At 38.6% G+C, this 25,632-nt stretch overlaps 7 non-coding genes and 1 pseudogene across 7 annotated transcripts; all 8 read left to right on the forward strand.

Moving 5' to 3' along the window:
• Window positions 1-7,446: 7,446 nt before the first annotated feature.
• Window positions 7,447-7,545, forward strand: LOC125047346 (annotated as a pseudogene).
• A 2,822-nt stretch (window positions 7,546-10,367) lies between these two features.
• On the forward strand, window positions 10,368-10,469 carry LOC125047347. Its single transcript, XR_007116733.1, has one exon. It is a non-coding gene; the product is annotated as a U6 spliceosomal RNA (small nuclear RNA).
• A 2,626-nt stretch (window positions 10,470-13,095) lies between these two features.
• LOC125047332 lies at window positions 13,096-13,202 on the forward strand. Its single transcript, XR_007116721.1, has one exon. It is a non-coding gene; the product is annotated as a U6 spliceosomal RNA (small nuclear RNA).
• A 739-nt stretch (window positions 13,203-13,941) lies between these two features.
• On the forward strand, window positions 13,942-14,045 carry LOC125047342. The gene has a single exon (XR_007116731.1). It is a non-coding gene; the product is annotated as a U6 spliceosomal RNA (small nuclear RNA).
• Window positions 14,046-15,452: 1,407 nt separating this feature from the next.
• LOC125047345 lies at window positions 15,453-15,558 on the forward strand. Its single transcript, XR_007116732.1, has one exon. It is a non-coding gene; the product is annotated as a U6 spliceosomal RNA (small nuclear RNA).
• Window positions 15,559-18,702: 3,144 nt separating this feature from the next.
• On the forward strand, window positions 18,703-18,809 carry LOC125047338. Its single transcript, XR_007116727.1, has one exon. It is a non-coding gene; the product is annotated as a U6 spliceosomal RNA (small nuclear RNA).
• Window positions 18,810-20,369: 1,560 nt separating this feature from the next.
• Window positions 20,370-20,476, forward strand: LOC125047339. Its single transcript, XR_007116728.1, has one exon. It is a non-coding gene; the product is annotated as a U6 spliceosomal RNA (small nuclear RNA).
• A 4,763-nt stretch (window positions 20,477-25,239) lies between these two features.
• Window positions 25,240-25,346, forward strand: LOC125047333. Its single transcript, XR_007116722.1, has one exon. It is a non-coding gene; the product is annotated as a U6 spliceosomal RNA (small nuclear RNA).
• The last annotated feature ends 286 nt before the right edge of the window (window positions 25,347-25,632 follow it).

Consider the following 25,632-nt stretch of genomic DNA (forward strand, 5'->3'; position numbering starts at 1 on the left):
AAAGATTTACCACAAGTTTTTTTTTTTTTTTTTTTTTTTTTTTTTTTTTTTTTTTTTTTTTTTTCGCCTGCCAGGGATTATCATAGCAGGTGTGATCCCGCTATGATAGCCTGTTGCAGGTGAGACCCTCGCCTGCCTCCCTTCCAGCTCCTAGGAGCTGAGAGCGAGGTTCAGTGGGTCACTCTTTTGTTTAATTAAAACAGGAATGTGGTAAAAAGAACATATGATTATAACAAGAACAATAAACGAGAACGCTCTTTTACCACAGGTGTGGTAAAAGAGCATGAATATTAACAATAACAAGAAATTTAACTACCACAAGTTTTTTTTTTTTTTTTTTTTTTTTTTTTTTTTTTTTTTTTCTCGCCTACCAGGAATTATCATAGCAGGTGTGATCCCGCTATGATAGCCTGTTGCAGGTGAGACCCTCGTCTGCCTCCCTTCCAGCTCCTAGGAGCTGAGAGCGAGGTTCAGTGGGTCACTCTTTTGTTTATTTGAACGAGAATTATGGTAATAAGAAGATGAATGTACACAAATGTGGTAACAAAAAAGCATGAATATCAATAAGAACAAGAAACATACATATACATTTTTTTTTTTTTTTTTTTTTTTTTTTTTTTTTTTTTTTTTTTTGCCTACCAGGGATTATCATAGCAGGTGTGATCCCGCTATGATAGCCTGTTGCAGGTGAGACCCTCGCCTGCCTCCCTTCCAGCTCCTAGAAGCTGAGAGCGAGGTTCAGTGGGTCACTCTTTTGTTTATTTGAACGAGAATTATGGTAATAAGAAGATGAATGTACACAAATGTGGTAACAAAAAGCATGAATATCAATAAGAACAAGAAACATACATATACATTTTTTTTTTTTTCTCGCCTGCCAGGGATTATCATAGCAGGTGTGATCCCGCTATGATAGCCTGTTGCAGGTGAGACCCTCGTCTGCCTCCCTTCCAGCTCCTAGGAGCTGAGAGTGAGGTTCAGTGGGTCACTCTTTTGTTTATTTAAACGAGAATTGTGGTTAAGCATGAATGTAAACAGGTGTGGTAAAAGAGCATGAATATAAACAATAACAAGAAATTAAACTACCACAAGTTTATTTATTTATTTTTTTTTTTTTTTTTTTTTTTTTTTTTTTTTTTTTTTTTTTTTCGCCGGCCAGGGATTATCATAGCAGGTATGATCCCGCTATGATAGCCTGTTGCAGGTGAGACCCTCGTCTGCCTCCCTTCCAGCTCCTAGGAGCTGAGAGTGAGGTTCAGTGGGTCACTCTTTTGTTTAATTTAAACGAGAATTGTGGTAAACAGAACATATGGTTATAACAAACAAAAACATTGGAAGATATTATAAACATTAAACAGTTGATGTGTGTCCAACGCATAAATCGTTAAGGTTGTGGGAGAATGTGGTAGTGTGTGATGTGATGACATGATGCAGTGGTGTGATGTGGTGTTATATGATGTGATAACATGATGTAATGATGTGATGGGGTGATGATGTGAATGTGAGGCGTGAAGTCTTTTGTTGCGCATAAGCTGCGGAGGGCGGTAAAGGTGATGGTATGGTCTTGGCATTGCAGTGATTTTTTCGCGTGGAAATCATCCTCCGGACCGAGCACAGCATAAACAAAAAACAAACAAACACAACACAAGCTGTGAGCGGTCAGGAGGCTTTTTCCTCGCCTAAGTGGTTTATGCGTTGGCTTATAAGAAAAGGAAATATGAAATGAAATTGTTTACATACAAAAAATATCAAGAAACATATATAAATGAGAGCTTTCTGTGGGGGTGGGAAACATCCTTCGACCTGCGCGCACGTATGCGTGCAGATCGGAGGCCTTTCCCCCCAACAAAACATTTAGCTCGCGTAGAGAGGTTCTGGGGGATCTCCGTGTATAAGTGGGAGTGTCCTGGGCCACCACGGGTGATTTGTTTGTGTGTTTGTGTGTTTGTCTATGATGTCGTCGTAGTTTGTATTGTCTATTTGTTGTATGCGGTCCCAGGTTCGTTTGCTTTGTGTGTGTGTGCGTATATTCAGTGGCTCTATGTTGTATGTTTGGTGTAGTGATTGTGCGGTAATTCTGTATCGTATTCTGTCTGGTATAGTGGTGTTGTTTATCCAGTATAGTGCTTTGTTCTGTATGGATTGCATCTTGAGTTTTTGTGTTTTTGAGATTGCAATCAGTGGAATGGGTGTGTATTCGAGTATGGGTCTTACAGTGGTTTTGTAGAGTTTGAGTTTGGTGGGTGTTGTGCAGTATGAGAAGCGTCTGAGTTTTTTGAGAGCTGTGCTTGCTTGTTTTATTCGGTGTTGTGCGTGTGTGTGAATACCGTTTCTGCTGAAGTGTAAGCCTAGCATGTTTCCTGTGGTTGCGTAGGGTATGTCTGTGTTGTTTATTGTGAGTGGAGGTGGGTTGCGTCTTGCCACTGGTATGACTGTGAATTTGTTTGTGTTTGTTTGTATTTTCCATTTGTTTTCGTGGGTGTTGATCGTGTTTATGGCTGTTTGTGTGGCTGCTTTCATGATGTTTTTGGATTTGGAGGGGTGTGATATGATTTGTGTGATGTCGTCTGCGTATGCGATGTAATTGCTGTAGGGTGCTGGGGGTGATAGGTTGGCAGTGTAGAGGATGTAGAGTGTGGGTGAGAGGACGCTGCCCTGTGGAACTCCACTCCTGAGATGGATGAGAGGGCCTTGGTAAGAACCAAGGCGAATGGAGGCTGTTCTGTTGTCCAGGAAGTTGCTTAAGAGGCATGTGAAGTGTGGAGGCAGTTGTAGTTGTGTTATTTTGTATTTGAGGCCGTCATGCCAGACCTTATCAAAGGCCTTGGTGACGTCTCGAAGTATAATGTTGGTTTGGTGCTTGTTTGCGAGACTGAGAGCGATCTCCTCATAAGCGAGGGCGATTGCGCTCCCAGTCCCTCTGTGTGGCCGAAAGCCGTGTTGCCTAGGGTTGTGTATGTTGTTGTATTCAAGATGTGTTTGAAGTCTGCGTGTGATAATCCTCTCAAGCAGCTTCCCAGGAACTTCCAGCAGTGAAATGGGTCGGAAGCTGGTCACCTCGTGAGGTGGCTTCCCTGGTTTGGGGATGAGGATGAGTGATGCATGTTTGAATTTGGTTGGGAAGTGTCCTGTTGCCAGGGCAGCGTTGAAGATGTGTCGTAGTCTGGTGAGCATGATGGGTGGAAGGTGTTGCATGATAAGTTTATTGATGTTGCTGGCTCCTGGTGTTGTGTTTTGTGATCGTGTGTGTGCATGTCTCATGTCTTCTGGTGTGATGGGGTGTGATAGGGGGTTGTCTGGTGTGAGTGTGTTGAGTGATATTGTTTGTGATGGGAGAGTCAGGTGTTGCAGTTGTTGTAGTGATTGTGTAACCTCGGCTTCTGTGTCTGGGTCAAATGTTGCGTTTTCAGCAGGGGAGATTTGGAAGTTCTGTTGCCAGAACTCCCTGTGAACTGCTTCCATCTCCTCTGCTGTGTCTATCTTTTGTCTGTTGGTGTTGTATATGTATGTGATCGTCTGTCTGTTCGATCCTATGAGTCTTCTAAGGTCTTCATCCAGAAGACCTTAGGATCTTTTATGTTGTTGCAGAGTTCTCTTGTGAGTGTTTCCCAGTGTTGGTTGCTCATTTGTTTTGTTTCGTTGGTGAGTTGTATTTGAATTTCTCTGTGTCGTGTGCGTAATTCTGTGTTCCATCCCTGTGTTTCAGCAAGGTCCCGAAGGTGTCTGTATTGTATTTTTAGTGTTTTTAGACGATGTGTTTCTCTGTAGTGTGCAAGTGTTTTGAATGTTGTTTTAGGAATGTTTGCCTCTCGGGCAGTCTGTATGTCTGCGTACCACTGGTTAAGGTGGTGGTCTATGGTGTGTGTGGGTTGCCCCTCGAGATCTGGAGTGTGTGTGTGTTCAAGTGCTTGTTTAAACCCTTCCCAGTTTGCATGTTTAAGGTTCTCTCGGGGTGGTGTAGGTAACATGATTGGGTTGGTGGAGAGTGTGAGTATCACGGGGAGGTGATCACTGGATGTGACGTCGTCTGTGGTTATGTGGTAGTTTAGGTTTGCTTGTGTGTTGGCGAGAACTATGTCGGGTGTGGTGGAGCTGTTGGCACGTATGAAAGTGGGGGCGTCTGGGCCGAGGTGGGTGAGTCTGCCGTCGGAGATGAGTGAGGCAAGGCCTCGTCCGACGGCATTTGTGTCTCTGTATCCAAAAAGTCTGTGGTGTGCGTTGAAGTCTCCCATTATGTATGTTGGTTTTCGGTGTCGCAGGAGCTGGAAGAGGTCGGGTTGGTTTATGTAAGGTCTGCGTGGGGGGATGTAGGTGGTGGCGATGATAATGGGTCCATGAGGGGTGTCTATTTCAATGGCCATGAGTTCTGAGGTGAAAGTGTCTAGTATTTTGTGTTTGATGTGTTGTTTGACAGCAATGGCAATACCATCACTGATCTCGTTTGTTTTGTTGGATGTGTATGTGTTGTAGTTGTATATTTTTACTGTTTGTGGGTGTTTGAGTGAGTGTGAGTTTATGAGTATGATATCAGGGTCGTGTTGTCTGTACTGGTTACAGAGTTCTTGTCTTCGTCTGTATGTCCATGTGTGTACATTATGTTGAATGATCGTGAGGCGTGAGTGTAATGTGGTGTGTATTGCAGCCATGGTGTTACTTGGATGTATCGTACCAGCCATTCTGTAGGTGTTCGAAGTTTTGTTGATTGAGTTTTTCGATTGTGTCTGGCTGGATGAAGATGTTTCCGTCATGTAAGTGTTGTGTGATTTTTTGTTCGTGAATGCGGTTCTGGTATGTGGTGTTAGTGTATATCCATTTGATTGTACCGCGTTCTATTTCGTATGCCAGTTGTTGTCTGTTTAGGTGTTTGTAGCGTAAGGGCTCCATGGAAAAGAGGCGGATGCCGTATGTTTGGGGGTTGAGGTCGTAACCGTCCCTATGGCGAAGGGACTGATCATCGACCTCAGAGTCTGTAAGATCGTCTGTGTGTTTGCGGTGTACATGTGTTGTTTTGGGTTTGACTGATTGTTTTTGTTGTGGTTTTGGGTGTTGTGGTGACTGATTGTCTGTGTTGGTTGTGCGTGGGCGTGCAGGTGAGTTTGTGGGTGTGGGAGTTGGTGTTGGGTTTGGTGTTGGTGTTGGTGCTGATGTTGGTTTCCTTTGTGGTGTGGTGAAGAGTTCGGTCTCTGGCTCGTCCTGTGGGTCGAGATCCGGTTGTGGATGGTGGGAGTGATGTGGTGAGATTGTGGTTTGTGTGAGTATGGTTTCTGTTGTAGTATTAATTGTGTTTGGTGGGAGAACTTTGAAGATCCCCCAGGAATCCCCGTCCCCAAGGTCAAGATCAGGTAATTTATTAATTTTTAAAACTTTTTTGACATGGTGTCTAAAACCAAGTCCTGGCTCCATCATGTTTTGCAGGTGGGCATGTATTAGTGCCGTCATGATGCCTACAGAGAGGTCATCGGGTAGTTGCAAAATTATTGGTTTTTCTTTTTTATCTTTTTCTTTATCTTCTTTGATTTCTTTAATGAGGGGTTTTAGCCATGCGTTTTGTGTGGCGGCTATTGTTTGTTTTACAGTTTGCTCGGCTACACGTTTGATGGGAATATCCTTTTTTTCTTCTTCTTTTTTAGCTCTTTCTTCTCTTGTTGTTTTCATGGCCTCTTTCCTTATGGGGCAAGAGTTGGCCATGGTTCGATGCCCTTCACCGCAGTTGAGGCATCTTTTGCTGGCAGACTTACAGTCTCTGTAGTTGTGGGTGTTGGACCCACACTCTGAGCACAATTTTAATTTCTTTTCCTTGTCTGGACACTGGTTTTTAAAGTGTCCATATCGGTAGCAGTGCATGCATTGCACGATGGTTGTGAATCTTTCTGGTTCAATTTGTCTTGGACTTATGAAGATATTAAAGAGGTATAGCCCCTTTTCTTGGATATTGGCGGTAGTCTGGTGGTCCGTGAATTGGATCTTCATCAGGTATCTGTTTTTCATGACAAAGATGTTGCCAATTTGGTTATCTGGGAATTGTCTTTCCAGCTCTTCCTTGATGTTTTCAGGGGCTTCTTTTACTAGCTCCCTATCGAGCTGTTTAAGGACCAGTGTGAGTTTGGCTTTGAGTTCAGGTGGCATTTGTGGCTCAAAACCTTTCTTTATAAGTAGATCTTTGCATGTGGTGGTGAAAAGATCTTCAGCATTTTTCTCATCTTGACAGATGATAAGGTAGTGGTCGTGGGCGGTGATTACCCTTAGGGTCCGAATTTCAGCATCGAAAAGGGCTTGCAGGAGGGCTTCCCTCTTTGAAGAAGAGGGTCGCCCATTAGTCAATTGGATTTTGATCCTCATGAGGACATGAGGTGGTGGTGGGTTGTTGTTAGCCTACGCCACTGACCCAAAGGGAAGGCAGGAATTACAAACCCACCCCCGTCCCCTCTTGGAGGGGCTGTAGAGGTCGTGTGGGTGTTCCTGTGGTGGTCAGTGGAGACCCTTTTCAGGGACCTAACCCTATCCCTACTCACTAGAGTTGCAGGTTTATGGAGACCTGCGGTTTCCCTGACCCTGCAGCCTGACCCTCTCAAGAGGAAGAACCGGCGGAGTTCTCCGGTACCTCTCAAGAATTGAGGCTTTGTACTTGGTGATGCTCCCTGGTCCCAATCTGCTACAAGGGGACTGGGGCTGCACACCTCCCCCAGGCGAATACTAGAGTCACAAGAACTCTCGTAGGCCCAGGAAGAGTACAAGAAAAGATGGAAGAAGGCAGGGGCAGAAAAAGAGGTCAAAGAGAGATTGAATACTGGGCACCGAATGGCAGTGATAATAGCCGAAGCTACACTATCATTCAGGGCCTGTGGTTCAATCAATGACCGGTGGTGAGGGTCAGTGACACACAGCTTAGCCTGGTCAAGGTCGCGGCAGACCACGGTGGCTTGACGGAGCTGTCTATGTGTCACTTTGTCTATTTTAGCTCTCAGTAACATAAGTTACTTAAAGGTCAAACGGTGTTGCGGCAGCGAGAACTGGCTAAACACGCGGTAAGCGAAAGCACAACAAAGAGCTTAGTGCAGGGTAGCGGTATCTGGCAATGAGGGAGCGGGCTCGCTGATTGGCCGGGTATCGCTGCTCTGAGACTGTGGTCTGTTTGCTGTGGCTGCTTGGTTTGACCTGTGTGCTTCCTGTCAACTGATATATGTGTGCATATACATATATGTATGTATGTATGCGTGTGTGTGCGCGTGCGTGCGCGTGTGTGCGTGCGTGCGTGCGTGTGTGAACAATTATCTATTTACACACAGGCCTACATATATATTATGCTCATTGAATGTCTGATTTTTAAGAAATATAAATTGATGTAAACAGTTCGTATCGTAAGTATCGGCAACCAAACTTAGCGACATAATGTATGGAAAACATTAAAAGTCGCCGTTCAAAGACGCTCAATACTAAATAACATATGTACTTGCTACGGCAGTACATATACTAAAAGTGGAACGATACAGAGAAGTTTAGCATGACCCCTTCGCAAGTATGAATCGTAAAGCGGTCTACATTTTTAATCGCATATACTTCACTGATCTTGCTTCAAAGTTATATCCTTGTTAATAAAGTATATAATGCGTTATTAAGTAAAGTACCCTCCCTAGCCCGATGCACGTGGGTAGCATGCGTTCGCGCCCCAACGTTCTAGGCGTTGTTCGGCGTGCTTCTTATTTTTCTAATATATAGATTGCTTTTACATGCAGTGCATCACATTATTCTTAGAACAATTACAGGCGTATTTACAATCCATCTCTAATAACCTTTGAACAGTAATTCTGCCTGTCGTATTTCGCAGATGGTAGGCTATCGCGTGGAAACTTAAAGTCCTCAACCAGTGTATCGTATGGAAATAAGGAGGAAATGTGGTTATTCTTCACTTTAATTAGACGAAAAGGAACCACGGTACAACGAAGGCAAAATTTTATCCGGTGGTACAATTAGATGTCTTCTGCATAGTTTTTTTTTTTTTTTTTTTTTTTTGCACAATCACTGCAAGCAAACTAAACTTTAGCATGGCGAAATAATGTGAATCGTGGGGTAACAAATATGGTCCTGAATGGAGAGATAAGAGTAACAGTATATTAACGACTCATCTATTGGGACGTGGGGACATGGCTCACAGATGTAATCAAACAGGCAATCAACTATTTGTTTTGCATCGATCGATTAAATTTCATGCACATTTTCGTACTTATTATAAATAGTTTATATTAGACAATTCTACAATACATTCAAGTATTCAATATGCAGCATTTTATTAGTCAATAAAATACACATAGCCCTGTTCACTTCAATCAAAATCATTGCAGTTCAAAGCCAAATAACATGTTGATATAGTGAACAGGAATATACGATATTTCCATATACATATGCCACACACATATATTTATATATATATATATATATGCATATCTCTATATATATATATATCTTTTTATATAGATATGTACATATATACATATATCCATATGTATTTTCTCAATATAACCTGCTTAATTTACTTCATGTAAATTTAGGCACTTATATTTGACTGCATATGCATATACATTTACCTAACCTAACCTGCTTAACTTAGTTTATGTATTCTGATGCCACTAGTGGAGTATGCTGATGCCACTAGAGGAGTATTCTGATGCCCCTAGAGGAGTATACTGATGCCACTAGAGGGTATTTTAAATAGGGCTTATTAGGGCATTTTGGAGTCGTTGATTTATAAAATAAAACAAATATTGAAATTGAGAATACAAAATGGGAATCACCAATGGAAGCACCAGGTACACATGAGTAGCAGTCGCTGGCACTCTCTGCAACAGTACTAGAGGTGCAGAATAAGAATAAGAATAGGCTACCACTGTGCATGGCAGATTATTGACCATGCTGAAAAGTTTTGCAAGTACTTTGGCGATTAAGTACACTAATTTGAAAAGTGCAAGCACACACGATTTATGAAACGGACCATTCACCAAGCTGATGAGATTATGCCCCTTGCTTTTACCGTAAAGGGTGGAGCGCATGGTAGCAACCCGGCCACCACGGTAAGCGATGAATCACTTGAGACAGCTTTAAATAGCTGAAACAGGCCAGACCACATATAAGGCCCAGGCGAAGCTAGCCTTTGCAAATCTCACAGAAATTAATTACGGTTTATTATATCTTTAAACAGGAAAAAGTCAAAACGGACAAACATTTTTCTAGTTCTGGAAAGGAGGAAATATATATGATATGAGCAATGAAAGACTGAGTATTATGTGAGTTGAAGTGGTTAGTGCGCACCTCATATCATACCGGCGATGAAAAATAAAAGTGTAGTGGTACTATTCGCCCACTCCTTGTCCTACCACGGTACCCCACGAGGAGTCCATGGCATGTTCCAGATTCAATGAACCCGATGGAAAATGGGTACAAATTTGTGTTCTTCTAAACATTGTATTTTTATTCAACGAGGTGGAAATGCGGGGTGCCGCCCGTAAGCATTGTACGCACACGTACGTGGGCTTAGCTACGTACACGCAAAGATGTTTGCCATTACCTGCCCAGTAATTTGTGTGAGGACACTATCTCACCAGGAGGATAGTGTCACATAAAATAAATTGTAATTGTGACCTATTTTTGTAACGCAATTGGATGGCGTCTGCTAGTGACGTCATGCTAGTGGTTTATGACGTCATTGTGACGTCATAAACCGTGACAAGGCAGCCACTCACGGGATTCCATGCCGGCGAGTTTTTTAGCCAATACCCTGGCTAGGGGGCGTAGATACCCCCCCAGGTACTTTGGGAGTACCGGCAGATCTGGTCTTGCCTCCTTACTGCTCGGAACCCGGTGCTATAATCAACAAAAGGTCACGGTCAGTATTATGTGGTTTACTGGGAATTCACCACTGTAGATGTCTGAATCCTTAGCGACTGGTGCAAGGGTGGTGAACATGTAGCTAGGCTCTAAGACGAAATAAACAGGCAAGCAGCGTATTGGTATACCTCATTTCCCTCGGCTAATTAGTGATGATATGTTCAGTGTAAAGTACTGTGGATATGAAGTACTAATGCATTACTGATAATTAGCTATGTTTAGGTATACAAGAAGTATAGTACAAGTCTAGTGGATTTACATTTTAATATTACCAAAACTGTTTCTTTTCTCGTATGCGAGTGCCGTGACCTGGACTCCCCCGCTCACCCCGCTTTGGCCGCTACCACATACATGCCCGGTGCGTGGGCGGCCAGGTGGTGCTCGCATCAGGTAAATAATGCATTAAGGGAGGTGCAGATCAGGTTTTTAAGGGACAGTGACCTGGAATTGTCCCGATAGCAGGTTAATGTAGCAGTACTGCGCTACTGTTACCTTACAAAAGTACATAGACTAAAATTGGAACGATACAGATATTAGCATGGCCCATGCGCGAGGATGGCATGCAAAATCGTGAAGCGTTCCACATTTTAATCGCGTATATTTCACGGTTCTTCCTTCAAAGTCTTATTCTTGTCGAAAACATATATAACGCCTACGATTGCAACTATAGTACCACACTAATCAAATATAATTTACAGGTTAATTCATGTGCTACGAAGCTGATATGTATACTGATAAATATATACTGTGGTATATGCACTGATGCTGGCTGTAGTCTGTAATGTCATGAATACCTAAGTAGCTCTATAAATAAAAAAAAAAAAAAAAAAAAAATAGACAAGAAAAGAGATTCAGGCCACGTCTGAAATGTCATGGAAACTTCAGTGCTCAGTCCAGAGGATATATGTGAAATACTATTATCATTATCATTGCTTTATGAAGCTATATACATTCAAGGGAAATTATACAAAAGTGTAAAGTGACCGTAAGCGCCAATTCATGCGCTCAGATTTTTTGTGTTTACTCAAGGTGACTGATACCACTGCGTAGAACGCGCTCCACGATTTATTGGAATGCGGTCAAACCTGTAATCAATACATAATCAATAAAATATCAATTATAAATCAATACATAATTAATAAAATATCAATTATAAATCAATACATAATCAATAAAATATCAATTATAAATCAATACAATAATAATACAATAATAATCATAGTTACTGTTACAATTCGACTTGGATTCACTAACGAGATTATATCAGTACTTATAATATTATAACTATAGAAAGAATACATTTTACTGGTTGCTAAGAATATCACTATATCCTACTGCTTAAGGTAAACAACATATAAGAACACTAGTCTATATGTATACATGAATGTGTATGATACATACGCATAGCGGGAACAGTCAAGTCCTCAGATCGGTCCTTATGTTCGTGTTGTCGAGCCAGTATTCACTCTCAAACTGCTCTATAAACCTGTGATGGCCCCCTTTCGTGAGACAACCTTCCTTCCATATATACGTCAACACTAGGGACAAGGCCTAATTCAGCACATATACAAACGGCGGAGCACGGCTATGGCATTATCCTTATCGCAACCCATGAGGAAAACGTCAACCAAGTCCCAGAGGGAATGATATACGTGTGATGTTGATGCCAGCAGCTACGCCATGACGATGGTGATGGCAGTGGCTACAGTGGTTATACACGTGATGCTGATTCCAGCAGCTACGCCATGCCGATGTTGATAACAGCAGCTACAGTGACCATGCTGATCTATGTAACATTACAATTTTATTATATTTACTACCAACGGAAGAACAACTGAATGAACTTTTGGGAATTTTTAAACTCCATGGTGTTGATAGGACGGCCTTATTGATACTTTGTTCAGATAACAGTTCATGTATGAGATTCGTACAATTCGTACAATATTTCTGTCTTTCCGTTTTGCCAGCCAGCGTATTGGAATATATGGTAGTAGAAGGAGAGAATAGATGTATTAGTTTTAAAAAATCATACAAACCTACATAATAATAATGATAGGACTAAGTCTGTCTGTGTTGGTAAGGCTACTACGAGCCACACACTCTCAGACGTGATCCCACTACTGCTCGACACGGCTGCTGGGTTTCAACCCTGGCCCGGTTCACATCTCTTTAGTCAACCTGGACGCCCTTGGCTCCCCAAGGGTGGCCATATTGATGCCAAGCTTAGTGCGGACACCCAATCAACATGGGTAATCCCGCAGCAGTGATCCCTACCTCAAGCCATCCTTTAGTCCAAGCCACCGATTTACAGAGCCTTGCCACAGACCTCAGTCCTTAACTATGCATCTTGGAACACTCAATAAACATTTTGAAATATGTCTCTATTTACATGAAGCAAGTTATATTGAACATAAATACATAGGTACAGACAGGTGGTGAGTTTCCGCGCTCCGATGTACTAGGTGTTCGCCGGTATGTTTTCTTTTTTCCAATAAGTACGCTACTTTAATATGCAGTTCATCATTCTTCTTTGGATGGGCGATTAGTACTTTCAACATTCCTCCCTAAAAATGCCATTATTTCTGCCAAATGCGCTATACCTGTTATATTCTGGAAACCTCAAAGGTTTAAGGCCTGAACCAGTGTATCATATGACTATAAGGAAATGTTGGCATGCAAAATTTAACCACTGTGAAAGAAATAAAAAATGCAAAACTTACACTATCTGTCAGAGGTTCTTAACCTTTTGAGGATTCTAAATTACCAACGGATTGCCCAGTATGGTTCCAGAACCATTTCATTTGATTGTCGACATTTCCTTCACTAGCCCTATTAGCTGCTAGTATGAGTTTCAAAAATTTCAATAGCTTGAATTTGCATTATGTGTGTAGCATTTCTAATTCTATCAAAGTTACTTAAAAAGAGCAAAATAAATTATATGAAATATGTATAGCCATCTACAGCTTATTCACAATATAATGTTGTTTCAGTTAATCCAAATTACAATTAAGGAATCTACAGTTAAGTTTTATCACAGTTATACAAAATAAGAAAATCTTAAGTATTAGATTTTTTTCAATGTCTTGACTTCATAACATAGACTCTTGTTAATCAAGCAATACAAAGATAACCGTTTGTCGTCTTACCCACCAGGTAAGAATTTCTCCCTATGTCATCAAAATGAATTTTAAAACCTCCTGAAAACTCTTACATGTTGTACTTGCTTCGGCAGTACATATACTAAAATTGGAACGATACAGAGAAGATTAGCATGGCCCCTGCGCAAGGATGACACGCAAAATCGTGAAGCGTTCCACATTTTTGATCGCATATAATTCAGTGCCTTTGCTTGAAAGTTATAGTCTTGTTGATAAAGTATATAGCGTGTTATTGCCCATTATACCTCTGGAGCGTGTTATGTAGGCAGCGAGCGTTCGCGCCCCTGCATTCAAGGCGACGATGCCTACCAAGGCGTATACGGCATTTATATGCTACTTATCACATGTCTTGACAGACGTAAAAGTTTAGGGGTTTATTCATTTTATCAATCATAACTTCGAGAAAGTCGAACTAATTCACTGTAAAAAAAAAAAAAAAAAAAAAAAAAAAAAAAAAAAAAAAAAAAAAAAAAAAACAGTTTTCACTCTTAGTGAACATAGGCTACACCGTAAAGTAATGTGGTTCGAATCCTTCATACACCAGTGCGATTCAATACCGTTAATACGTTTCTACACTTATCTAAAATGTTATTTACAGGTAAAGTGATTTAAAAATGCTGATATATTTTGTACTTTATATATATATATATGTGTGTGTGTGTGTGTACATGCGTGTAGTACCTTACCTGTTTCACTATATACATTTATATGTAAGGAAGAAAACGCAGATATATATCGAAATTTCTTTTTCGAATCGTAAGAGGAGTAGCATTTTTTTTATGAAGGCTTATATCACTGTGGGCATTACGTAACATATTAAACAACTCTGGTGTCATTGTAGTAAATTTCTTTAAATATGTCATCAAAATGAATATTAAAAGCTCCTGAAAACATTTCAAATGTTGTACTTGCTTCGGTAGTACATATACTAAAATTGGAACGATACAGAGATTAGCATGGCCCCTGCGCAAGGATGACACGCAAAATCGTGAAGCGTTCCACATTTTTGATCGCATATATTTCTGTGCTTTTTCTTCAAAGTTATATCTTTGACGATAAAGTATATAGCGTGTTATTTACCATTATTCCTTGTCTGGAGCGAGGCATGTAGGTGGCGAGCGTTCGCGCCCCGGCATTCAAGGCGATCGACATTTGGCAAGATTTCTTTCCTACCAAACTGTATACGGCATTTACATGCTATTTATCGCATGTCTTTGGCAGACTTAATCAGTTTATCAAGCATAACTTCAATAATGTGGAATTAATTACTGTGAAAAAAAGTATTTACTCTTAGTAATTGCTATCAGTGGGTTGCACCGGATGCCGAATTCAAAATGGTAATTTTTTGTTATTCCAGCTGTGCAATAGCCCCTTAGTTTATGGACTATCGTGTCTTATTAATTATTGACCGGCTTTGTTCCATATACCTCCAAGATCAATTAGGTTAGTCTATCATTACAAATTATTACACGAAACGACTTGCTAAAAAGTCCTTATATCGTTTTAATATCACCATTATTCACTAACAGTGGAATATGATAGAACCCATTTTTTGCACTGTTAGATAAAATAACATTAAGCTTCTATAATCCATTATACATACCCTTTAATAATACAATTATTCTGTATTGTTTCCTGAAAGTTATCTCTCCCGTTGCTTAGAATATTTAAACTAGTTATCTAACAGTCATCGTTAACTTTCGTGGTTTATCATCGAAACATACATTGGTGCTCTATGACTATATCTATCGGCAATGCTCAAATCTCTGAACAAATAAAAATAGAAAGATAGATAAGATTAGAATTAGATTATGTTCATCAAAAGGGACGAATGAGAATTAAGCAACTTACAAAAGTAACTGTACCTAACGTATCTTTTCATCCGAAGTTTGCCTGAAAAATAAATCAAGAAATCTGAAATTGTGAATAACAGCAATATGGCTAATGACGCATTTTTTTTTTTTTTTTTTTAATGGCCTCCTAATCCCAAATTCAGCACGTGTTTTTTTTTAGCTTTTATCTCATAGATTGGAAGAAGAAATTACAATCTAATCTTATGATTTTTGATAAATGGTTTATTCACCATGTGTACTATTTCTTACTCCACACACACACATACACACACGTACATATATACAAACAAATGTACATACATATATGTGTGGGTATAAATATGTAAATATATATAAATACACACACACATTTATATATATATGAGCATGTGTGTATACATATATATCAACAATCATGAAGACTTACTACCATTTTCAATGAAAGCCTGAATTTTATAAATATGGTTTAAAGTGAACAGTACGTATCTTTGGTATTGACACCTAAACTAGGAGACATAAAGTACAGAAGCCATTAAATGTGATCAATAAAAAGCTTAAATATTCCCATAAGTAACTTACTGTCGTACCTGCTTCGGCAGTACAATCACTAAAACTGGAACGATACTGAGAAGATTAGCATGGCCCCTGCGAAAGAATGACACGCAAAATCGTAAGCGTTTCACATTTTTAATCGCATATGCTTCACTGTTTTTGCTTTTGAGTTATATTTTTGTCAGTAAATTATATAATGTGTTAATAAGTAAAGTACCCTCTCTGGCCCGATGTACGTGGGTAGTGAGCTTTCGCGCCCCGACTTTCTAGGCGTCATTTAGCGTGTTACATTTTCCCCCATATATACATTGGTTTTGTGTGCAGTCGTCACATTACTCTTAGGAAAATTACATTTTTACAAAGCCTTTACTAAAATTATTGGGCATTACTTCTGCCTGTCATAGGGCGACCGTTAAGAGCTACCGCGCGGAAAGTTAAAATTTTAGGTTTGAGTCCAAAACCAGTTTATCGTAAGGAGGTAATGTGGTTATTCATAACTTCACCTAAGCGAAAAGAAACCACTGTGGATCGAATACAAACTTTAACCAATAAGCCGATGTCATTCTTTTATATGTTTGTTCATTTTATGGTACGCACAGTCACACTAAACACAAGATGGCCCTATCCATGCACAAGTTGTGGCGATGATCGGCATTATTATGGCATTAAGAAGGCCAAATGAAGCAAATCGTGTAGAATAACAAATGCGTTCTTGGTTTAAGAGACGAGAGCAAGTGTATATTTCTGAGTCATCTTTTTAGGGAGAATAAGACTCAAACAAACAGGCGAGCAACTAGTTATGAATTTAGATTAAGTACAAGTTTTTTTTGCCATAATTTAATATTTACATATCTCTTGTATACCTTTTCATAATAAAAAGAGATGTGTTTTGCATCGATCGATTGGTTAAGTTCCATGCACATTCTCATACTTATGCAAGATCTTTTATATAGATGGATTGCAAATTACTAGGCAGTTAAAAGTTTCTAAGGATAAGTTTTATTACAATTATAAAACAAGCAAACTTCAAGGAACATGAAAACTATATATCAGTCATTTCCCCACTGCTCTCCAACCGAAACCACTGTAATTTAATAATTAGGTAAATACTCTTGAATAATACGGTTAGATATATTATTTCAAGTTGTTAGTGTTCCCATGATTACCCGGTGTCCCCCACCCAACACTATGATACGTAATTCGTGTGTTAATGTGTCTGATTTCTGTACACCTTTTTATTTTACACCATGTTATAAATACGTAAATATTATGCCGGATGTTTTATTAATCGTATCGCAGTTATACTTGTATGACTTATCTATTTCTATATTTATGTACATATACTTATAGGCATATATATGTGTGTGTGCGCGCGCGTACGTGCGTGTGTGTTTGTGAATAAGCATATATAAATATATATACATTGTTACTATGCTCAGTGAAAGGCTGCATTTTATAAAAATGAATTGATGTGTTCCACATTTTTAATCGCACATACTTCACAATCCTTGCTTCAAAGTTATAACTTTGTTAGTAAATGATATAGGGAATTATTAACTAAAGTGTCCTCTGGCCCGATGCACGCGGTAGCGAGCGTTCGCGCCCCGGCGTTCTAGACGTTTGGCAGGCTTCCTTTCCCATATATACACTACTTTTGAATGCAGTGCATCACACTAGTCTTAGGATAATTACATTTTTACAATGCCCCTCCTAAATTGTTAGGCATTTTTTCCTGTCGTATTTCGCAGATGGAAACTTGTATCGTTTATGCGGGTGTCACACAGGGATTTTTTCCGCATAATATTTCATTAGTTCCATTTTTTTTTTTTTTTTTTTTTTGCAGTCACACTAAACACAAACCTCCCCACCCACCCTCCCACAAGCGATGGTAATGGTCAACACTCTTATGGCTTATCGTACTTATTTAAATAATAATTTTTTGAAATATTTGTACATAAATTACAAATTCCTGGGTAGCTAAAAGATATTAGGAGTAGGTGTCATTACAACTACACAACGCATTCAAGCAAACTTTCATTGTGCAGCATTGAAATTATATATCAGTTAATGACATGATTTCCCACGACACTTCAACCAAAAGCATTGCAAATGAATTGGGTAGATACCCTTGAATAACACGGTTATTTTATATAATTTCAAGTTGTGACTCCTGAGATGGAATGTCTCCTATGATTATCCGGTGCCCGTCACCCAACACTAAAATTCCCATTTTTTATGGATGGTTGTAATGTATTCGATTTCTGTACACCTTGTTTTATTTGACGCTATGAGTTATAAAGATATATCTTTTATACATATATATCTTTATATTTATAAATATATATATTTATATATACATATATAAATATATATATACATATACATATATCCATACATATAGCGAAAGGGTTTTATATGTGTGTATTAGATGTGCGGGGAGCTGGGGGGGGGGGGGGGGCGACTGGCTATGGAAGGGCAAACGGGCTAAGAGGTATTCTAATGCCACTAGTGGGTATTGAGGTATAGTCTAAATGGGGACTATTATGGCATGCTACAGTCGTTGATATATAAAATGAAACAATTACTGAAATTAAGCACATTACCCTAATACAAACTAGGAATTATAAAGGGAATCACCAGCTACAGATGAGAAGTACGCAGCCAGCTACGCCACTGCTTGCACCAGCATCATTACAGCTGTACAACGCATACAAACAAACTTCCATTATGCAACATGAAAACGATATAGCAGTCAATTAAATATTTTCCCACAGCACTTCAACCAGAAACATTGCCATTAAATCAGTAGGTAGATAGCCTTGAACAATACGGTTATTCTATATAATTTCTAGTTGTGACTCCTGAGGTGGAATATATTAGGTGCCCCTCAGCATCCATGGTTGTAATGTATTTGATTTGAAGATTTGATACTATGAGTTATAAAGGAGAAAGAAAAAAAACAAAAACATTTTCCAGGATATTTTACTCGGGCATGCAACAGTTATGCGTATATAAATTTCTGTATCAACTGATATATGTGTGCATATACATATATGTATGTGTGTGTGTGTGTATGTATGTGTGTGTGTGTGTGTGCGTGCGTGCGTGCGTGTGAACAATTATCTACATATATATTATGCTCAATGAATGCCTGATTTTTAAGAAATATAGATTGACGTGGTTAGTTCGTATCGTAAGTATCGGCAACTAAAATTAGCGACATAATATATGGAAAACATTAAAAGTCGCCGTTCAAAGTCGCTCAAAAGTAAATTCCAAATGTACTTGCTTCGGCAGTACATATACTAAAATTGGAACGATACAGAGAAGATTAGCATGGCCCCTGCGCAAGGATGACACGCAAAATCGTGAAGCGTTCCACATTTTTAATCGCATATACTTCACTGATTTTACTTAAAAGTTACAGCCTTGTCAGTAAAATATAGCGTATTAATAAGTAAAACACCCTCTCTGAACCGGTACACGTGGGTAGCGTGCGTTCGCGCCCCAACATTCTAGGCATTGTTTGGTGTGCTTCTTTTTTCCAATATGTACACTGCTTTTGTATGCAGTTCATCATATTATCCCTAGAAAAATTACAGACACTTTTACAATGATTCTCCTAAAAACTCTAAGGCATTACTTCTACTTGTCGTATTCTGCGGATGGTAGGTAGACGATGTCGCGAGGGCGGCCGTTAGGAGTTACCGCATGGAAACTTAACTTTTTAGGGTTGAGCCCTGAATTAGTGTATCGCATGGAAATAAGGAGGAAATGTGGTTATTTATAACTTCACCTAGACGAAAAGACACCACTGTGCAGCAAAAATGAAACTTCAACTTTTAAGCCGTTTAGTTTAGTCACATTAAACACAAGATGGCTCCAACCCATGCACAAGTTGTGGCGATAATCGGCAATATTATGGCATTAAGAAGGCTAAATGAAGCGAATCGTGTAGAATAACAAATTCGCTCCTAGTTGAGAAGACGAGAGCTAGTGTATATTTCCGACTTACCTTTTTAGGGTGAATGTGACTCACAGATGGAAACAAACAAGTGAAAAAATAATTGTTTTGTATTTTGAATTATAAGTACAAGAAATAACTTTGACAATTATTCTATATTGCATATATCTTATAGTGCCTTTTCAAATTGTTCATAATAAAATGACATTTGTCTTGCATCAATTGATCAAGTTCCATGCCCATTATCGTACTTATGAAAGATTTTTTTTTTTTTTTATAAAACTTTTATGTACATGGGTTTACAAATTACTAAGTAGTTGAAAGTTTCTAAGGGAAAGTTTTATTGCAGTTATAAAACGCATTCAAACAAATTTCCTGTATGTAACTCGAAAACGATATATCAGTCAATGATATGTACATTTATTTTTCAGGCAAACTTCGGATGAAAAGATACGTTAGGTACAGTTACTTTTGTAAGTTGCTTAATGGTATGCACTTCAGCTAGAAACATTGCAATTGAATAATTAGGTAAATATCCTTGAATAACACGGTTATTCTATATAACTAGGTTACTCTGACCATGATTATCCGGCACCCCTACCCAACACTAGGATTCCCATTTTGTATGCAAATGTATTTGATTTCTGTTATATGTAATTGATTTATATTATAAGTGCGTACAATTTTTTCCGAATATTTCATCGGGTCGTAATGAAGTTATACGTATATAAATCTATGCATCTGCTTATTTATCTCTATATTTATGTACATATACTTATATGTGTATATGTATATATGTGTGTGTTTGTGAACAATTATCTATCTACACAGATGTATACAAGGAAAGGCTGAATATTATAGATATCAATTGATGTGGATAGCACTTATTTCATGTATCGGCAACTAAACTGGGCGACATAAAGTACAAAAAAACAGCAAGTCACTGGCAAGAAGTTCAAAACTTCTAAAAGTTTAAATATTGTTGTACTTGCTTCGGCAGTACATATACTAAAATTGGAACGATTCAGAGAAGATTAGCATGGCCCCTGCGCAAGGATGACACGCAAAATCGTGAAGCGTTCCACATTTTTAATCGCACGTACTTCATTGTTTTTGCTTCAAAGTTACATACTTGTCATTAAAGTTTAAAGAGTTTTATTAAGTAAAGTAACCTCTCTGGCCCGTTGCTCGTGGGAAGCGAGCGTTCGCGCCCCGATCTACGCGTTGTTTGGCGTGCTTCCTTTTTCCATATATATATTGCTTTGTATGCAGTGTTTCACATTATTTCTAGAATGATTACAGACACTTTTAAAATAATTCTCCTAAAAACTCTTAGGCATTACTTCTGTCTGTCGTATTCCGCGGATGGTAGGTAGACGAGGGCGGCCGTTAAAAGCTACCGCGTGGAAAGTTAAAATTTTAGGTTTGAGTCCTGAACCAGTGTATCGTATGGAAATAAGGAGGAAATGTGGTTATTCGTAACTTCACCTAGGCGAAAAAAAGAAAAAAAAACTGTGCAGCGAATACAAACTTATAGGCCGGTGTCATACTTTAGTGTTTCCACAAAGTATTTGACTGGCTCCCCGAAAGCTGGTTTCTTTTTATTTTATGGTCGATTTGTTTATTTATTTATATGTTTGTTAATTTTCTGATGCGCAAAGTCACACTAAACACAAGATGGCCCCACCCATGCACAAGCGGCAGTGATAGACATTATTATGGCATTAAGAAGGCTAAACGGAGAGAATAGTGTAGAATAACAAATACGCTCCTGGTTGAAGAGACGATAGCTAGTGTATAATTTCGACTGTGAATGTGACTCACAGATGGAAAGGAACTAGCGAGGAACTACTTGTTTTGTACTTAGAATGATAAGTACATGAAAAAAAATGCCAATTCTATATTACATATACTTCACGTTGCCTTTTCATATTGTTGATACTAAAACAAATATTTTTTTTTACATCGATCGATTGGTTAAATTCCATGTACATTCTCGTACTTATGAATGACCATTTATATAAATTTATGTGCACAGATTACAAATTACTAGGTAGTTGAAATATGACCACCTTTAGGGAGCCGAGGGCGTCCAGGTTGACTAAGGTATGAACCGGGCCAAGGGGGAAACCCAGCAGTAATGGGATCACAGCTCGAGATTGTGTGGCTCGTAGTAGCCCTACCAAAACAGGCAGTACATATACTAAAATTGGAACGGTTGCAAGGATGACACGCAAAATAGTGAAGCGTTCCACATTTTTAATCGCATATACTTTACTGATCTTGCTTCAAAGTTATATCCTTGTTAATAAAGTATATAGTGCGTTATTAAGTAAAGTACCCTCCCTAGCCCGATGCACGTGGGTAGCAAGCGTTCGCGCCCCAACGTTCTAGGCGTTGTTCGGCGTGCTTTTTATTTTTCTAATATATAGATTGCTTTTATATGCAGTGTATCACATTATTCTTAGAACAATTACAGGCGTATTTACAATTCATCTCTAATAACCTTTGAACAGTAATTCTGCCTGTCGTATTTCGCAGATGGTAAGCTATCGCGTGGAAACTTAAAAGGTTCGAGTCCTCACCCAGTGTATCGTATGGAAATAAGGAGGAAATGTGGTTATTCTTCACTTTAATTAGACGAAAAGGAACCACGGTACAACGAAGGCAAAATTTTATCCGGTGGTACAATTAGATGTCTTCTGCATAGTTTTTTTTTTTTTTTTTTTTTTTGCACAATCACTGCAAGCAAACTAAACTTTAGCATGGCAAAATAATGTGAATCGTGGGATAACAAATATGGTCCTGAATGGAGAGATAAGAGTAACAGTATATTAACGACTCATCTATTGGGACGTGGGGACATGGCTCACAGATGTAATCAAACAGGCAATCAACTATTTGTTTTGCATCGATCGATTAAATTTCATGCACATTTTCGTACTTATTAGAAATAGTTTATATTATACAATTCTATAATACATTCAAGTATTCAATATGCAACATTTTATTAGTCAATAAAATACACATAGCCCTGTTCACTTCAATCAATTCAATAATAAGATACAATATATTAACACGGCTATTCTCCTCTGAGGTCGCACTTACCGATCGACCAAAGGAATTAGTATGTTGTACAAAAGGAAACTTGACACTCTCTTTTATAAGGAGGGACAACGGTCACACATTTTCTGTCTTATTCCAAAGCCAAATAACATGTTGATATAGTGAACAGGAATATACGATATTTCCATATACATAAGCCACACACACACATATATATATATATGCATATATCTATATATATCCTTATATATAGATATGTACATATATACATATATCCATATGTATTTTCTCAATATTACCTGCTTAATTTACTTCATGTAAATTTAGGCACTTATATTTGACTGCCTATGCATACGTATTCATATGAAACAACCTCCTTAACTTAGTTTATGTAAAGAAAGGTAATAATGTTTGACTACGTCAAGTTTATAAATTGTTCCAAGCGCATTGCCAAGAGCTGGGGGCTGTGGCGAGGCTCTATAAACCGTATGACTTAATATAAGGATCACTGATGCGGGATCACCATGTTGGTTGGGTGTCCGCACTAAGCTGTTATTTTGTACATAAATCATAAGTTCATATTCTGTTATTGACTGATACATTTTTTAAAGAGAGAAAGCGTGATTTGTATTTAATTTAATGATTACGTAGTTTTTAATAAGCTAATATGTTTATCCACGTTGTAATGGCGTTGTTAGGTATGTGACAATGAGTATTCTGATGCCACTAAAGGGGTATTCTGATGCCACTAGAGGAGTATGCTGATGCCACTAGAGGAGTATTCTGATGCCACTAGAGGAGTATACTGATGCCATTTGAGGAGTACTCTGATGCCACTAGAGAGTATTTTAAATAGGGCTTATTAGGGCATTTTGGAGTCGTTGATTTATAAAATAAAACAAATATTGAAATTGAGAATACAAAATGGGAATCACCAAGGGAAGCACCAGGTACACATGAGTAGCAGTCGCTGGCACTCTCTGCAACAGAGGTGCAGAATAAGAATAAGAATAGGCTACCACTGTGCATGGCAGATTATTGACCATGCTGAAAAGTTTTGCAAGTACTTTGGCGATTAGGTACACTAATTTCAAAAGTGCAAGCACACACGTCGTCTTACCCATCAGGTAAGACGACAATCTCCAAGTTGATTTCACATTTAATAATACAGAGAGTAGGTGTAAAGGAACCAAACTTTCATTGATTTCCCTACTATATATCGGGAGGAGGTAATGGAAGTGAATGTTAATTTATTGGTAAAATATTAATCTTTAAGATCATTATTTGTTTCTAATTATATCGTTCATGGCAGTCTAGTGTATCATTCAAGACTGATTTTAAACAGTGCTAATTATTAATAATCTAACATTCCAATCAATTACAAATTGATACATTGAATAAATGCAAATATCGAGATATCTAGATTCATCCACAACATTTAGTTCCTATACCCTACGAGGTATGATACCCCTGAATTTATCATGATTTTTTTATTATTCATACGCGAATTATTGTTTCGTAATCAGCATTGATCGACTAAGTTGCATGTACTTGTTTTTATTAAAGCTCGGTTAAATTAATGTTTATATATTAGGAATTATTACACATGTATACATAAAAGATCCTAATAAAACTTCCATACACTTCCATTAATTACAGAGATACCCTTACATAGCACATGTATTCTATACAATTCGATCAAAGTCACGAGTGTTATACGAAAGGAAAGAATGCACTCCTCTCAATGAGGACGAACAACATACCCACACAAGTCTTTGCCCACTAATTTAAAAAGTTATTCACAGTGGAAACGATATTTTGTCTAAACACAAGCAAACACACAGGCATATACATATATATATAGAGGAGATTACAGCCGAAGCAAGTATAGAGAGAAAGAAAAGCTTTAAGTATATGATGCAAATAGATTTACAGTATATATGTATATATACATACATATACATATAAGAGTTTTGTGTCTGGTGGCTGTTCATGTGTGTTTGTACGATAAGTACATATGCAATGTTTAAAACCTTGTATACATGTATGTGCATATTCTTTTCGCCATGGAACCTGCCGTAGGTTCTTTAGGTAAATAAAGACGTTAGCTTATGTTAAGGTTATAATTCTTTTCAAACTCATGAGTTGCAGCTGGGGTCTGTGGCGAGGCTCTGTAAACCGGCGACTCGGTGGCTTGAACTAGAGGATGGCTTGCGGTAGGGATCACTGCTGCGGAATCATCCACGTTGATTATGTGTCCGCACTAAGCTTGGCATCAATATGGCCACCCTTGGGGAGCCAAGGGCGTCCAGGTTAACTAAGGAGGTGTGAACCGGGCCAGGGGGGAAACCCAGCAGCCAAAAGCACCCGTGACGAGCAGTAGTGGGATCACGCCCGAGAGTGTGTGGCTCGTAGTAGCCCTACCAACACAGGCAAACTTAGTTCTATTATTTATTCGAATTTTCCTGTATAAAGTGTATTACGTGGCGACGTATTTATAACATTTACGTACTAGCAAAAGCATCATATACCGCGATGCATTAACAAGAAAGAAAACGCAGAGAAATATAACGAATTTTGTTTTTCAGCTTTTAAGAGCAGTAGCCTGTATGATCAAGGAAAGTTTTATGTAGGCCTAAATACGTATATATTTAATTCTGCTGTTATTGTAGTAAAGAATTTCCTTAAATTCTAAACAATCAATTGTTTAAAGATGTCACAGGAGTAAAGAATTTCTCTTTATGTCATCAAAATGAATTTTAAAAGCTCCTGAAAACCCTTACCTGTTGTACTTGCTTCGGCAGTACATATACTAAAATTGGAACGATACAGAGAAGATTAGCATGGCCCCTGCGCAAGGATGACACGCAAAATCGTGAAGCGTTCCACATTTTTGATCGCATATAATTCAGTGCCTTTGCTTGAAAGTTATAGCCTTGTTGAGAAAGTATATAGCGTGTAATTGCCCATTATACCTCTGGAGCGTGTTATATAGGCAGCGAGCGTTCGCGCCCCTGCATTCAAGGCGACGATGCCTACCAAGGCGTATACGGCATTTATATGCTACTTATCGCATGTCTTGACAGACGTAAAAGTTTAGGGGTTTATTCAGTTTATCAATCATAACTTCGAGAAAGTCGAACTAATTCACTGTAAAAAAAAAAAAAAAAAAAAAAAAAAA

Source organism: Penaeus chinensis, chromosome 40 (genome assembly GCF_019202785.1).
Source record: "Penaeus chinensis breed Huanghai No. 1 chromosome 40, ASM1920278v2, whole genome shotgun sequence".
Taxonomy (NCBI): Eukaryota; Metazoa; Arthropoda; class Malacostraca; order Decapoda; family Penaeidae; genus Penaeus; species Penaeus chinensis.